This window comes from Mauremys reevesii, linkage group 13 (genome assembly GCF_016161935.1).
Source record: "Mauremys reevesii isolate NIE-2019 linkage group 13, ASM1616193v1, whole genome shotgun sequence".
NCBI lineage: Eukaryota > Metazoa > Chordata > Testudines > Geoemydidae > Mauremys > Mauremys reevesii.
The window spans coordinates 18,069,684-18,081,848 of record NC_052635.1 but is presented as its reverse complement, the minus strand read 5'-3'; positions in this window follow the sequence as shown (position 1 = coordinate 18,081,848).

Below are 12,165 nucleotides of genomic sequence, written 5' to 3'. Positions count from 1 at the left end.
CAGAGCCCTGCTGCCCCGGGGGGGGAGGGGTGAAGCCAGAGCCCTGCCGCCCCGCGGGGGAGGGGTGAAGCCAGAGCCCTGCCGCCCCACGGGGGAGGGGTGAAGCCAGAGCCTCGCCGCCCCAGTGTGCACAGCTGAAGCTGAAGGCAGAGAAGTCACAGAATTCTTTTAAAGTCACTGAATCTGTGACCTCCATGACGAAATCGTGTCCTTAGCGCTACGTGATGATTAATTGTAAAGTGATAGAAGAGCGGAGGTGGGCTAGCCACACCCACCAGGTGTACAATAGCAGCACAAACAGATGGTTACTCATAGCCAGAGATGTGCTGCAGACACAAGTTGTGTGTAGACCTGCTCCCCGGTATCAGTCTCCCCTCAGCTCCGTATGGCACTAGTTGGGCAAGGGATGCTGGCGTCGTTCTGGGGCTAGCTGTGGGCTCTAGTCCCTTTCGGGGCTCTGTGTGCCCACCTCTTGGCCTTACCTGGCTCAGGTGCCATTCACAATTCTCCCCCTCTCAGGGCAGGACCTGGCTACCCTACACTGCTGGGTTTGGCCTGCTGGGGTTTGGGCACCAGCATTTCCTCCCTTTGGAAGCCTGTGGCTAGTGCTGGAAGGACGCCTTAAATGAAAGGGCCCGTCTCTCCGGCGAGGGAGGCCTGGGCCACAGGAGGACATTCGGGCAATTTAACTGCACGGCTTGGGTGTGAAAAATCCACCCCCATGAGCAACGCAGGTGTAGACAGCGGTAGGTTGACAGGCAATTCGCCCCACTACACCTAGCTACACCTAGCTGCGCCCTAGCTACACCTCGAGGGGAGGGGAGAACCTACACTGGTGGGGGAAGCCTTCTTCTCAGCGTCTTCACTGAGGAGCTCCAGCAGCACAGCTGCAGCATTTTAAGGGTAGACACACCCTCATTGTGCGGCAAGCTGGGGTGTAAATCACCAGCGCTCCAGCGTGCTGCACACACGCTGTCCAGGAGGCCGCTGCTGCTGTGCACTGAAAGCGCTCAGCTTGTGCAGACATACGCACGAGTGCACTACAGATAGTGTATCTGGGGAGCCCTGGCAGCAGCTAGTGGCAGTACGGGCTAGCAGTGCCATGTACGTGCCCATGGGGTCCAGGCAGGTTTGCACTCAGAGTGACTGGCCCATGCTGCCCTCACCGCTGCCTGTGATACTATGGCTACACTGCTGGTTTTAGCTCGATGAGAGCCAGTGCGAGTATGTCTGTGCAAGCTGGGAGTCACACCCCAGCGCTAAGGGTAGACGTAGCCTCAATGTTCCTGTGTGCTTTGATCTGCATCTGTTTGAAACAGCAGCGTGCTACACCTCCTAATGCACAGCAGTGTGCTACATCCCACTAGTGCACAGCAGTGCTACACCTCCTAGTGCACTGCAGTGTGCTACACCCCACTAGTGCACAGCAGCGCTACATCTCCTAGTGCACAGCAGCGCTACCCCTTATAGTGCATAGCAGTGTGCTACACCCCCCAGTGCACAGCAGCACTACACTTTTGAGCAGCATAGTGACAGTGCGTGTCCTGAGCGATGTCGCTCTACCAGTCTAAACCCTGCTATAAACGTGGCCAGCTTGATGGGAAATTCTTCCATCAGCTACCACTGCTTGGGAAGGTGGATTACCTACACACCCGGGGAAGCCCCTTTGGTTGCTGTTGGAAGCAGCTGCGGTACGGTGTTACAGTGGTGTAGCTGTGCTGCTGTAGTGCTCATGTGTAGACATGGCCTTAGCGCATGGTAGGCTGGAGCGCGGTAGAGTTACACCCCAGCTTGCCACACACTAATTCTGTTCATCAGAGGATGGAGATGGATGGCAGGAGAGAGATCACTTGATCATTGCCTGTTAGGTTCACTCCCTCGGGGGCACCTGGCATTGGCCACTGTCGGTAGACAGATACTGGGCTAGATGGACCTTTGGTCTGACCCGGTACGGCCTTTCTTATGTTCTTATGTTCTTAATTCGCCATATAGACAACCCCAGTGTAGTTCATTTAGTGGTTGCAACAGAGCATTAGCATTGAAAACAACAAAAATCCAACATGCATATTTAGCCTCATCTAATCTCATGCTTCACTGCAGGCTCAGCTAGCCTGGGTTTGCTCTTCAGTTGCTGGCATGGAACAGCACCACCTCACATTCTCCTGCCCTGCCCAGATCCTCCGGTTTGTGGGTGGGACTCACAACTGGTGTGGGTGCTGCCCATGCAGGCTAGAGCTGGTGAGGCTCCTCCCTCTGGCAGATGGCTGGGAAGTGAAGCTGTTAGAAATGATTAGAAAGGGCCTTCTGCTTGCCCAGGGATTGCCATGAGGCCTGGTCTCTGCTAGGACATTAGGTCAGTAGAACTATGTTGCTCAGGTGTGAAAAATCCACCCACACCCCGCCCCGAGTGACACAGTTAAACCGCCCCGACTGCCAGTGCAGACAGCACTCTGTCAACAGGCAACTTCTCCCCTTACCTAGCGACTGCCTCGTGGGGAGGTGGAGTAACCACATCAATGGGAGAAGGCCTCCCCTTGGCATCGCCAGTGTTGTAATTGTAGACAAGCCCTCAGCCAGACTCCTGGGGAACTGAAACCACCAGCCTAGTGACAGATCCAGAGCCACTGAGCGCATCCCAGGTGCTCGTTAATACGAGAGGTTCCTGCCGCTCAGCATGGGCAGTAATGGGCCAGGGCTGTCAGTGGTTTCCTGCCCTGTGGCTGCAGCAGGCAGCAAAGAAGGGCTGCCTCACTTCCGGAGGGTTCTGTATGAAGCCAGCCAGGGCCTTCCAGCTTGTCTGTGAACTCTGCCATTGTGTGTGTTAAGGGAAGGGCCTGAGACTAGCTGGAGAGTCAATGCTGAGCAGGGAATGTTGGTCTGCAGAGCCCCAAGCATGATTGTGATGCTTCCCCCTGTGACCCCTCTCAGCCTCAGCAGCTGCTAAGCTCTGGCTCAGGTCCCCGACACACTGTCTGCCTTGCCAGCAAACTCCACAGGACTCTGCCAGTCCAACCTTGCCTTGTAGGCGACAGCCAGGGGGCCCAGTTCCCGAGCTCCCCAGAGACATCTCCCTGCAGTGTCCAGTCCCTCTCCCCCGCTGCCTCCAAAGAGACAGGATGCATAGCAGCCTGGTAGGTGAGCTGAGAGCTCACACTCCAGGTTACTACCCTGAGCTGAGATGGTTTTGTAGTAAAACCAGAATCAGTTTATTAACAAAGAGCAGAGATTTAAGTGCTGATAGGAAAGGATGAAAGAGACAGGCAGAGTTACAAATATAATAAACCAAAACACGCTTTCTAGTGACTAAAATGTCATTTCAGCACATTACAGTTTCTGTCTAAGCAGGTTTCTCACCTCTAGTCAGTTTCCAGCTCCTGTTGCCTCCCAGGCTAAGAAGATCCACTTTCATTAAGTCCCACTGCTTGCATCCGAAGAAGTGGGTATTCACCCACGAAAGCTCATGCTGCAAAACGTCTGTTAGTCTATAAGGTGCCACAGGATTCTTTGCTGCTTCTATTAAGTCCACAGGTGCTGCTCCATTTGTCTCCTGGGGATTGATGACTTGAACGTCTCTTTGGCCCCTCTCTCCGTATATTACCTCAAAGTTCATGGTCTCTGGGTCAAGAGCCAGGAGGGCTCCCCAGGGTGCAGGCGCCATCCCCCGAGGTGACTGTTAAGCGGTCATCTCCCTGACTTGCTGGCTTTGTTTACCTTATATGTAAATGTATTTTCAATTGTCCTCTGCAATCAAGCTGGCCAGCAAGTAAATGCCCATTCCTTTGTCTAGGGCAGGCTGGGTCGATGGGCTGCCTGGCAAACACATTTTAAGACCATATTTCCAGCACACGTCTGTAACTCTTCGCCCATGATTTCAGGAGCACTGGATTGCCAGCTTGCAGATGATACTTTACATGATGCCGGCTGGCTACAGTGAGTTGTGGCCTGGTGTGCACTCTGCCAGCTAGCCCTGGGGGGCTCCCAGGAGCAGTGTCACTGAGGACAGACATGTTGCCAGGCTGCAGCTCAGAGCCTGTTACAGTCGGCAGGAATGATCTTAACAGGGACCTGAAAATACTAAAGCAACTGACCTGACGTGTGCTCTCCACTCCTCCCATGAGCCCCACCCCCGGGCTTCTGGCTGCCAGCTCTTGCTCAGTGAGACCCCCAGGCTCAACCCTGCCTAAAGTCTCAGGGGCTGCAGCTTTGGCCAGTTGTGTGTGAATTTCCTGGCGCTTTCTTACGTTCCGTCCCAGGGGAGGATCACAGCAACAGCCAGCCTCAGCACCCACCTTGGGGTCAGCTGCAAAGTCCCTTACCAGCCCCAGGGGCCAGGAGAGACTGGACGGGCCCTTCCCGTCCCACTCCTCTGCCTGCACTGATGCCAGCCACAAGGCCAGGCCGGAGGCAGCAGGGTCTGTGCGCCCCAGAGTGGGGCTCTGGCCTGCTGCAGCCTCTCAAAGAGGGCCACTTCCCAGAGCCCCTGGAGGGATCCTGGCTGAGCCAGGCCAAGTGCCCCTGGACTCCTGCTGCCACATAGCCCCCATCTCGCGCCCCCCCCCCTGCCACCGTGGTGGCTCCAAAGCCAGCATGTGGGGCCTAGCCAGCACGCCAGCTTGGACTTGGTGCAGCCTTCACACCCACCACGAACACACATGCCTGAGCACACACCACCATGCCGTGCACACACGCTAAGGAGGGAGCCTGCATGGAGGCTCCCTGGAATAGGTCCCAAAATCTCAGCCCTGCGGTGGTGGTGGAGTGTGCAGGCTGGGCTTCACCCACCACTGTCCTGGCCACCTCGACCCTGCTGGGACTTCAGCCCTTCCATTCTGGCTGCAGCGCTGAGGTCTGGCCAGCTCCTGGGACCGGGAGATGCTGGGGCCATTAAAAGCACTCATGTGGCAGGGTCTGGGATAGTGCTTGCCTCACGCAGGGCCTTTGTGTTCAGTGCCAAAAGCTCCCTCTTGCCTTATCCCCCTGCCCCTCTGTCCTGGACACAAGGCTCTGCAGGAGGGGCCAGACCCAGTCATGGGGAGGGCAGTGGTAAGTGTGCGGGTGCCTCTAGGAATGGCCAGCATGGCACGTAACCAGAGTGCCTCTCTATACGCTGCTCTGCACTGCCTGCCTGCCCGATAAGAGGGCCGCAGAGGCCTGAGTTCCTGGGGCAGCCCTCAATGTGGCTGTTGTTTCTGGCGGTGTGGGTCAGGGTGCATAATGGCACAGTCCTTCTCCCCAGCACGCGGGATGGTGGGTCAGCCCTGTGGTGAAGGTGGGTGTTGGAGGTGGCATGACAGACGTCTTGAAGAGAACTGGGGGCTTTGGCAATGGGACAGATTTTGTAGGGGCCCTTGGGCTGGGTGGAGTATTGTAGCAGTGGAGGTTGTGGTTCAGAGCAGTGGTGCTAGAAGACCAAAGGTCCCTCTAGCCCAGTATCCTGTCTTCCAACAGTGGCCAAAGCCAGCTGCACCAGAGAGAATGAACAGAACTGGTAATCATCAAGTGAGCCATCCCGTCACCAATTCCCAGCTTCTGGCAAACAGAGGCTAGGGACACCATCCCTGTCCATCCTGGCTAATAGCCATTGATGGACCTAGCCTCCATGAATTTATCTAGCTCTTTTTTGAACACTGTTCTAGTCTTGGCCTTCACAACATCCTCTGGCAAAGAGTTCCACAGGTTAGTAATAATTGGAGATATACCAATCTCCTAGAATTGGAAAGGACCTTGAAAGGTCATTGAGTCCAGCCCCCTGCCTTCACTAGCAGGACCAATTTTCGCCCCAGATATCTAGGTGGCCTCTTCAATGATTGAACTCACAACCCTGGGTTTAGCAGGCCAATGCTCAAACCACTGAGCTATCCCTCCCCACATAAAGGTTGACTGTGTTGTGTGAAGAAATACTTCCTTTTGTTTGTTTTAAACCTGCTGCCTATTAATTTCATTTGGGGTCCCCTAGTTCTTGTGTTATGAGAAGTAGTAACACGTCTTTCTTTACTTTCTCCACACTAGTCATGATTTTATAGACCTCTATCATAGCCCCCTTTAGTCGTCTCTTTTTCAAGCCGAAAAGTCCCAGTCTTATTAATCTCTCCTCAAACAGCAGCCATTCCATACCCCGAATCATTTTTGTTGCCCTTATCTGAACCTTTTCCAATATATCTTTTTTGAGATGGGGCAACCACATCTGCACGCAGTATTCAAGATGTGGGCATACCATGGATTTATAATAGAGGCAATGTGATATTTTCTGTCATATTACCTATCCCTTTTTTAATGATGCCAAGCATTCTATTTGCTTTTTTGACTGTCGCTGCACATTGAGTGGATGATTTCAGAGAACTAGCCACAATGACTCCAAGATCTCTTTTTTGAGTGGTAACAGCTAATTTAGACTCCATCATGTTATATGTACAGTTGGAATTACGTTTTCCAATGTGCATTACTTTGCATTTAGCAACATTGAATTTCATCTGCCATTTTTTTGCCCAGTCACCCAGTTTTGAGAGATCCGTTTGTAGCTCTTCGCAGTCTGCCTGGGATATTACTATATTGAGTAGTTTTGAATCATCTGCAAATTTTGTCACCTCACTGTTTACCCTTTTTCCAGATCATTTATGTTAACTAGGCCAGGTCCCATTACAGACCCCTGGAGGACACCACTATTTACCTCTATCCGTTCTGAAAACTGACCCTTTATTCCTACGCTTTGTTTCCTATCTTTTAACTAGTTACCAATCCATGAGAGAACCTTCCCTCTTATCCAATGACAGTTTACTTTACTTAAGAGCCTTTTCAAAGGCTTTCTGAAAATCTAAGTACACTATAGCCACTGGATCCCCCTGTCCACATGTTTGTGGCCCCCTCAAAGAATTCTAGTAGATTGATGAGGCATGATTTCCCTTTACAAAAACCATGTTGACTCTTCCCCAACAAATTATGTTCATCTATGGGCCTGACAACAGGGCTAGCTTTATGAAGGGTGGGGCCTCATTTGAATACCCAGCTTCGGCGGCACTTCGGCTGGGTGGGGGTCTGCTCCGGGTCTTCCGTGGCACTGGAGGCCCCCCTCACCGCTGAAATGCTGCCAAAGACCCCTGGAGCAGACCCCCTACCACCGAAACCTTGGACCGCTGCCGGGTAAGTAAAAAAAAATAATAAAAAAAGGCGCATAAGAGGCGGGGCCCAATTCCAGGGAATCGTGTGAATCGTCCTAAAGCCGGCCCTGCCTGACAATACTGTTCTTTACTATAGTTTCAACCAGTTTGCCTGGTACTAAAGTCAGGCTTACCGGCCTGTAATTGCCAGGATCACCTCTGGAGCCCTTTTTAAAAATTGGCATCACATTAGCTATCCTCCAGTCATTTGGTACAGAAGCTGCTTTAAATGATAGGTTATATACCACAGTTAGTAGTTCTGCAATTTCACATTTGAGTTCCTTCAGAACTCTTGGGTGAATACCAGCTGGTCCTGGTGACTTATTACTGTTTAGTTTATCAGGTCGTTCCAAAACCTCCTCTAATGACACTTCAATCTGGGACAGTTCCTCAGATTTGTCACCTAAAAAGAATGGCTCAGGTCAGGGGCGGCTCTAGGAATCCCACCACCCCAAGCAGGGCAGCATGCTGCGGGGGGCGCTCTACCAGTCGCCGGTCCCGCGGCTCCGGTGGACCTCCCACAGACGTGCCTGTGGAGGGTCCGCTGGCCCCGCGGCTCCGGTGACCCTCCCACAGGCATGCCTGCGGATGCTCCACCGGAGCCGCGGGACCAGCGGCCCCTCCGCAGGCATGTCTGCGGGAGGTCTACCGGAGCCGCGGTCCCAGCGGACCTTCCGTAGGCATGCCTGTGGGAGGTCCGCCAGAGCCGCCTGCCGCCCTCCTGCTGGGACGCCGCCCCAAGCACGCGCTTGGCGCGCTGGGGTCTGGAGCCGGCCCTGGCTCAGGTGTGGGCATTGCCCTCACATCCTCAGCCATGAAGACCAGATTTTAGGGCCATCGAGGCTAGTTAGGGGCCACTGTTTTTAGGGTTCATATTCACAAGGCTCAGGGCCCCACTGGGCAAAGACACAGCGAGACCTGCTCTGCCCCTGAGCACTTACCATCTGCATGGACAGGGCAGGCAAAGGAGTGAGAAGGAAGCAAAGGCTCAGGTTTTGTTGTGGCAATGGGGAGGACGGGGGGATGGTGCAGGTTGAATTAGGAGCATCTGGGAGCAGTGGTGGGCGAGGGCAGAGGGTATGGGCATTTGCAGGGCACAGAGGGAGCTTTAGCCAGCACAGCTATGAAATAGCCTGTCCGTCAGCTTCACCCGTGCGCTGCACATGTTGGGCCAACCAGTGGTCGCCTGACAAATGAAACATACAGGTAGGAAGAGAGCCTGAGACATTAGCCCTTGTATCAAAGGCCTGGTATGAGGCAGGACCTGCTCACGGAATCTGGCATGAACAGGGCGGATATTGCAGAAATACACATTCCTAAGCACAGAGTATTCATGCAAACACATCCTGCTATCAAGGATGGTATGAAAACATTCCCCAAGGATAACAGAACACACTGACCCCTCCTAAAAGAGAAGGTCAGGATGACAGTACATAATACAGATGTTTTAATCAAACCAACGTGTACAAGGTGATAACTAGCCATGTCAGGGGGCAGTAACTATGTCGGAGGGTCTAAAGATGTACCTCAGGGGGCAGCAGCAGTTCAAATCTGGCAGCAGCCCTGGGGGCTGAAGTGAAAAAGAGACGCCAAGGCCAGAAGGAAGCACTGTGCCCATCTGGTCTGTCCTGGGTAACAGGGGCCAGAGCCCCTCCCGGAATTAACCCTGTTGAACTAGAGCAGATCTCACAGAAAAACATCCTAGCTTGGGATAAAACTTGCCAGTGATGGAGCCCTTGGCAAAGTGTTTTACCTTCACTGTTAAAAATTGGCCCCCCTTTCCTATCCGAACGTGTCTGGCTTCACATTCCAGCCACTGGCTCCCATTAGACCTTTGGCTGCTAGATTGCAGAGCCCATTATTATTATTAAAGGCTAAACCTCATTGACATCATTAAAAAGATACTCAGGTTTTAAATCGCTCTAAGACCACGTTACAGTCTTGGGAGCATTCAAAGCCACCAGGGGCAGCTGCATCTGCTACGCTTCAATGGAGAGGAAAATATAATTAAACATACTTCCTCCAACAAATTATACTGGAAGAAAAGAAACTCACCATTTCGAGAAAAAGCGTATACCAGACCCTAAAAATACAATCCTTTTAATGAAAAACCTATTATGATCAGAACAACTTCTTGTTCTCTATGACAGAATTCTTTATGCACAGAATCAAACAGCCTACACATAAGAAGAAAATGTAAAACTCTAGCATACAGTATCAAAGGAAGAAAAATCTGCTACTATCACACCATCGTATTGGTTTTCCCCTTAACCAATTTCAAAAAGAAATGGTTACTCACTGTCACTGTGGTTCTTTGAGGTATGATGAAGACATATATTCCTCTTAGGTGTGTGTACACCCAGTGTGCTGGAAACAGAGATTTTCCCCTAACAGTACCCATAGAGGAGCGGTGCTCACGCCTCATGGCTGTGGCCCCTTGCTTGGCTATATGAGGTGGCGCCACCCCAGCCCTGCCTCGGTTCCTTCATGCCAAAAGTCCATGAGAGGAGACTCCATTGCAGAGGGGATGGAGGTTGGATTGTGGAATATACATCTGCATCACATCTCAAAGAACCAGTTACAATAAGTAACCGTGTCTTCTTCTTCGAGAAGATGCAGATGTGTGTTCCACTTAGATGACTCACAAGCAGTACCCCAATCTGGAGGCGGGGTTCAGAGTCCACTGAAATAAGGATCACAGGCCTGCCCTTCTGAGGCCTGCAGCCGCTCTATAAGATGTGGTAATAGCATAATGGTCAGTATATGTACTTATGGACAATCACATGGCCGCCCTGCAAATGTCCAGTAAGGACACATCACTGAGGAACACTATCGGTGTCACCTGCACTCTTGTGTAATGAGCTCATATCCTCTGAGGAGACATAGCCAAAGCGCTCTCATACACAGCCCTGATATAGGATATTATCCATCTAGAGATGGTCTGTGCAGGGACCACTTGGCTTGCCCCTTCATGCAGTCCACATGACATGAACAGGCGAGCCGAAACACAAAACAGTTGTTTTCCTGTCTAGATAAAAGGTTTGACATCTCCTGACATCCAGAGTATGGAGGTGCTGTTCTTCCGGGGAAGGGAAAAACATGGGTAACTACACTGAAACTGAGAGCCCACACTCTCCTTGCAGAACACGGTTACTAGGAATACGGTTTTCTGACACCAGAGTAGCAGTAAACAGGAAACTAGGGGCTCAAATGGAGGGCCCAGTACAGCCACCAAAACCATGTTTAGGTCCCACAAGGGGACCGGTTCACATACCGGAGGATATAAATAGAGAAGCCCTTTTAGATGTTCATCACAATAGCATTGGCAAAGACTGATTTTCATTGACTAGGGGGGTGAAACACTATTGTGGCCAGATGTACCCTCAGGAAACTGATCACAAGGCCCGATTCCTGAAGGTGTAACGTACTGCAAGATGGCCAGAATGGAAGTCTGTGTCAGTTGGATCCCATGGGCCAATGACCACACTGAAAACCTTTTCCACTTCGCTAAGTAGGCCACGCTGGTAGAGGACTTCCTACCGTTGAGTAGGACTTGTTGGACAGCCACCAAACGCTGCTCTTCTTCTTCATTCAACCTTGCAGCCACCAGGCAGTGAGGTACAGGGAGTTGAGTGTCAGATGGTGAGTGCAGAGATGGCTCTGAGTGAGCAGGTCAGGCTGGGGAGGAAGCAGTATGGGAGAAGATTGGTGAACCAGCATGGTCTTAGCCACACTGAGGCTATGAGGATGAGCTTGGCCCGATCTGCCTTGAGCTTGAGGGTAACCTGAGGAATGATTAGGATTGGGGGAAAGGTGTACAGGAGAGTCGCGTGCTAGCTGCAGTGAAAGGCGTCAGAGAGGGAGCCTGGACTGAGGTCCCCAAGAGCAGAACACTCCTCCTATGAAACTGTGGACAGCTGCTCTGCGAACTTGGACATAGCTGTCTGAGTAAGGAAGTCATATTTGGATAGCAAAGCCTGTTGGTTAGCGATTTGCAGCTGTAGCGATGAGGATGTCTAGACTTTCCTACCCATAAGATCCAGCTGCTCAATTGAGCCAAGGCTGGATTTTGCCCCAGGGATGACACACCTGGACAAGCGGGCTCTGGAGCAGTGGATTTGAACCTTTTTTTCATTTGTGGCCCCTTAAAAATGTCCAGTGGTGGTGCGGACCCTTTTGTCTGTGTATGGAGTTGAATTCTTTTCAGTCTGTTTTTCGCGGACCCCTTAGGCATAGCCTGCGGGTCACAGGTTGAGAACCACTGCTCTGGAGGCTCTGCAGGGAGGAAGGTGGCTGATGGCTGAGCCTGTGGCTGATCTGAGGATACCACTGCATAGCTGATGAGTGATTTTGCCTTTGTCCGAGATGAAGGGCTGGACCTCGTGAACAAGGGGCGTCCCACTGATTCTAAGGGGGTCAGGATATGGATAAGGCATGGGTGGCCAGAGACCTCCATCCCAACCACGGGACACAAGCCCATCTTGGGCACCATAATGGTCCATTAGCAGTCCTCAGTGTTCATTGCGGAGGACACAGCAGGGGGAGGACAACGATGACCTGGACTCGGATGCAGAAGAGTCTTGGGATCTGGGGACAAGAGTGGAGTGATCCCAGAGGGAGCAAGAAGATGATCCGACGCATCCATAGCCCAGAACGAGGTGGGAAGCAGTGCTTCAGATGGAAGCAGTCCCATTGGTACAGAACAAAGGCACTGTTGGTCCCAACATGAGCACCCGACTGCACCAACGCCGATGGTGGTGCAAGCCACCAGGGAAGCACATGCGGCAATGACTGCGGAAGTGCTGAGGGGGTTCCTCACGGCTCTACTCCCACGACTGCAAGGGGAGCATTGGGATGGGGTCCCAACAGTCATAAAGGTTCAGCAGCTCACTCCATCAGAGGGGCTATAGATGGTGCAGTCGTGGGGTAGGGTTAGGCCTGAGGCCCATTGGGATCCCCCAGCTAGGGTTACTAAAGCTGGGATTCTCTGGACTAGGGTTTGGGTTTTTAA